The following is a 5,005-nucleotide window of genomic DNA, read 5'->3' as shown; positions in this document are numbered from 1 at the left end:
ATATGGAAGGGCTTCATCCTGATGTACATATATATCTGCATGGGTGAAAACATGTTGAATATATACATCAGTGATTGTCTTGCTGGGCTGCTGGGAAATTTTTGAAAATCAATAAATCCCCTTTCAATGTTTGAAGAGGTCCCCCAAATTCTTCCAATTAACTCTATAACACACACAATTAGTGGGTGGAATTGTGATCAAGGAATATTTCTTGTAAAGATGGGGAGTCCATACCTCATGCTCATCCTTGATGTCCTTTAGTACAACAAACTATAAACTACCTCAATAACTATCATTTTCCATGTCCATAGCCCATATTCCAGTACCATATGATCAACAATAGCTCTCACCCAAATATAATGTGTGTGTGTGTGTTACCTACTATTTCAATGAATCTAAATCTCCACTAATCCATACGTGTGTGTGTGTGTGTGTGTGTGTGTGTGTGTGTGTGTGTGTGTGTGTGTGTGTGTGTGTGTGTGACCTACTATTTCAATGAATCTAAATCTCCACTAATCCATACTCTTAGTCAATGCTTTGAAAGGCCCCTAGCAACCATTGCTTCATCAAGACTATGTTCACATTTACGTTAGTGCTTAAGGGTGCAGCAGAGTCTAGAGAGGATTCCTAAAGAAGGGAGAAATCCATTTGATTACTCTAGCTACATTTCAAATCATGAATCTAAGAGAATAACGACATGTCAATTTGTCCAATTGTGAAAACCATAAGACAATTTCTAAATTAAGCAAGTTGCAAGGTAGTTCACTTTCAAGTTCTTACAGTGCAAACACATATAATTATGTAAGTGTGCATAACAGGGTCAAGAGTACTATATCTCCCATCATAAGTCTCTCAAGTGTATTCTTCAAGCTTACCAAGTTGTCTTCTTCAGCAATATCATGCCCAAGACTCTACTTGCAAATTCAATGGAGAGGTGTGCCAACTCACCTGGCACCATCACAACAAAAATGAAAGTTAGGACAATACATTTTTTATGTGGAAGCCAGGCTTCACTGGCACACAGTTGTTATCCCTATCACTCAATCGAGATTAGCCTTAATAAAATCTTGGCATTCTTAATGCAGTTGGCATGTATAACGTTAATGAAGTGTATATATAAAATGGTAAATGAATCCCAACAGGCTAAATGAAACCCCACAAGCATGGGATCTGAAAATCAAGTTTGCAAGGGCATTTCCTTTGCTCCCAAAGAAAGAAACCTCAAACCATAAAGTAAATTTCCCAAGAACATCCCTAGTGTAGCTTACTATAAAAAATTCTTAAGTGTAAAAGTCCTCAAGGGGGATCTTCCTCCATTTGCCTACTTTAGTAATCCTTGAAAAGGTATAGTTCCCTTCACCAATAAACAAGTCTGACCACCAATCAGTGATAAGCATAACAAGTAAATCCACTAGTCTTTCCCATCTTCCTAGGGAAATCATATAGCGCATTGGCCCAAGCTAAGAAAACATTAGTAGTGGCTCAAGGTTATAACAAGTGAGTATAATGAAAATAAGGTGTTATAAAATGTATTTTCATTAATGTTCTCAACAAAATAAACTCTTCAATTCTAGAGTTAGAAAATAACCATATAGTATGCCTTTGTGTATGCATGGAATATGCTTTTAAAGATAATAATAAACCTAAGCATATAGCTTTCCAATATATATTAGACTTCCCCATCAATTTGAAATGAAAAGTCCATTATCTTCCCTTGCTAAATACTTCCCAAATAGTTAAAGAAATCGGGAAGAAAGCTAATTTTCTAAGGATCAAACATTCTAAGTAGTCTCCACTAAATTACCAATGAGTAGCACATGGCTGCCATATATAAGGGATAAATGCCAGTAGGACCTCTATTGCCATATAAGACTCGCCAATGGATGTGTGGAAATAAGAGTGCAACAGTATAACGCAAGTCACGCTCCCTTCAATAGCAGCTTGGAGCTCTATATCTGAGCAGGTCCGGGTTTGAGTCATGGACAATGGATCTAGCTAAACGTCCATCAAGGTTAAATTGACGGTCAAGATGGGAGCATGGGCTGCATGGTATGCGATGCCAATAAGTAGTATAAGCAAGCTCTCAGAACCTGTCATCATGAGCGTCTCCCTCTTTTTTCCGTTGGGAGTTCTGAACAATGAGCAGAAGCATACGTAGATCGAGTGCCCAATCAACAGAAATTGGGGTAGAGCCAAGCGTTGTCTACCATTCAGTAACCACCTCAAATATACAGCAGTGCGCTAGTCAGTGATCTTCCAAGCTATCTTCGGCTCAATATCATCCAGCACGTAGTGAATTCAGGCTCAATATCCTATACATGGAGTGGAACTCACGGCCCGTTCTAGTTGTCATGATCATCTTCCAGTGCCTAGCCATTCACGTTAGAATGAACTATCTCTGTGCCAGCTATATCTCATAGCTCACTGGCCATACGCCTGCTCTCAACCCAAACTAATGATCTGTCCCGATGCAAGCCAAAGAGGTAAGCAATCATCTAGTAGGTTTAGAATGTGTACCTAGAGAAGTACACAGTCCCCTGGCGCTTGATGCGCTCATGGCCAAGTTGGCTCACCCCACAGATCCCATAGCTAGTCCTTTGTGGAGGAATACCAGAGTTTAGAGTTGTGTCTAGTTGAATCTTGCTATTCTCTTCTCACCAACGACCCTATCTCAGCACATGCTATAAGGACTAAATCTGAGTTTAGAGACTGAAACTTCTGTTTGTAGTATAAAGCTAAGGAAAAGCAAGATCAATGAGCTCCCACTCACTTCAAGCTGAGCAGAGATCCTTGCCAGTGTCCTCATGCATTACTTGACGACTTTCCAACACACATTTATCATATATCCAGTGCAGTCTAAGTCACACGTCGACCTCCAACTCGAATCAACAAGTCAGTATTCGTAGTTAGACCATCATACATGGCTTGCACAAAATGCGCTCTGCGTCCAAACAAAATGTACTCTGCGTCCAGACATAAGCAATGACATTCAGGTGGCTTTCTAAATGCTTTCATAAGCACTCAGTCGGTGCACAAGGGCGAAACTGAACTTGTAGAGCAGGAGGAATACCTCGAGTGCGTAGCACATGAAAACGAGCCCACGACTTGCGCACAAACGAACAGGCCCCTCTGAAGGAGTAGGCTCCTCATGCTCTATATTCCTGCTCTCAGCCCAAACTAACGAGCTCTCCTGGGGCGAGCCAGAGAAGTTGACAATCATTCAGTAGCTATATGCCTAGAATATAATACTTACACAGGCCATACTGCTAACACAATAATAGATGGCGTCGAAGTTTCACAGTGAGATGGCTCCATCAAAGCAAAGGGTCCCTAAGGTCCATATATTTCTGAAGGTATAGCCAGCATCGCGACCAACACTATCGAGCAAACAACGTATTTATCATTCTAGCCAATAGCGTGGAATTCAAACGGGGCAGCCAGTAGCGTGGATTTCAAACGAGGCACCACTACTACAAGAAGGTTCATAAAGGAAGTGCTCACTGAATTGCACGCTAGTGCTCGCTCACTGAGCACCCTAGCTCCCATGTATCATTTTATTTCCCTAGCTCCCAAAACCATCACATAGCAAGAAGGGAAACCAAGGAGTCTACTACTGGTTGTCAAGGTGGCAACAGACCCCTTACCCGGTTCAGGTCACGATGCTTGCTATCCCGCGAGCTTTGCGAATGCACGTTCGTGTGAGCTGTGCACCTTGGGTTTTGGCTGTATCCACCGGAACTTGGGGAAGGGGGGGAGATGTACTTCCCCTTGTGCCTATCAAAAGCAATCAACCAAGTGGTTGTAGTGGAATTGTCACGTAGGGTGAGGGGGAAGGTACTAACCCATGAAATTCATAAATGCTTTATACCATTCATACTAAGGGCAAAGTACAAGTCAAGTCTAAACCAACCTACTAGTTGTCCACAGAGCTAGCTTAACTTGTGATCACTAGATTACTCCCAAAATGAGTGGGCACGAGATTAAGATTAAGTCTCCAATATTCTTTGGAAACATTTGCAGGGGTGATCAAAATTCTTGATGAACATCCATCATTCCCATTCATTCCATATGGCTTAGAACATTAAAAATCTCCTTAGTTTTAACACTACCAAAGGTCCATACAACATTAATCATCTAATAAAATTCTCCCATCCCATAATTCCCAAGGCAAATCTCAATAGCTTGATCTTACCAATATGCATACCTTGGGCTCACCATGAGACATATAGGTCATGGCAGATCACTAAAGTGTCAACAAACCCAATGATCACCATGGGTACATTCCCAAATTACAAGGGGCTCCGAAGGGAAGAGTGTCATGCTTTACTTAATGGCTATTAAAGTCCTGACAAATGTCATGTTCTACTTAATAATGCATTCCTCATGTTCTCCATTATATCCATGCATTCCTCATAGAATTATCATAAGAGACATCGATATAAGTGTATGAGGTAATCAAAAGTATAAGAGACTCCTTGCCCATCCCAATGTGGGGGACCATAGTATGTCAGTCCTATGCTCTCAACATGTACACCTTGGGATCACAGGGGTCCCCAAGGGGAGGAGTGTGTGTGTGTGTGTGTGTGTGTGTGTAGAAGACATTACAACACCCCTTTCCATAGTGAAGAGAAGACAAATTTAAAGTAGGGATGAGAAATGTTTAATGTGACAAACTTTAAAATAAATAGAAAATCCACTATGAATGAAGCAGCATCAATAGAAGGTCAACATTTGTTTATGAAAAAAAGAAATGTGAAAAGTCGTGATAAGTCGTTGGTAGCATCATTTTTATTGAAGAGGGGAATTTGCCTACCTACCACCATCCAACAAGTAAAACAGTTAGAACTAGTTTTAACTTTAATTGGGAAGACAGGTGTCATAAACACCCCTCCCTTGTTATTGGAGTCACAATAAAAATTAACACTTGGCCATACACCTATTAAGAAAAACGTAAAAACAAGATTATTTGAGTAGAAGAATGAGTTTTTAGGGAGAGAAATTTAAA

General features: G+C 40.7%; 1 long non-coding RNA gene across 1 annotated transcript; it reads right to left on the bottom strand.

Annotated features, from left to right (window-relative positions):
- Positions 1-719: 719 nt before the first annotated feature.
- Positions 720-3,316, bottom strand: LOC147880874 (uncharacterized). Its single transcript, XR_015544001.1, has 3 exons — positions 3,272-3,316; positions 3,071-3,190; positions 720-948 (listed from the first exon to the last, which is right to left on the bottom strand). It is a non-coding gene; the product is annotated as an uncharacterized LOC147880874 (long non-coding RNA).
- Positions 3,317-5,005: the final 1,689 nt, after the last annotated feature.

Source organism: Dipteris shenzhenensis, chromosome 31 (assembly GCF_047967505.1).
Source record: "Dipteris shenzhenensis isolate YYH24624 ecotype China chromosome 31, Dip_SZ_1.0, whole genome shotgun sequence".
NCBI lineage: Eukaryota > Viridiplantae > Streptophyta > Polypodiopsida > Gleicheniales > Dipteridaceae > Dipteris > Dipteris shenzhenensis.
This window is presented reverse-complemented; position numbering and strand designations above follow the sequence as displayed.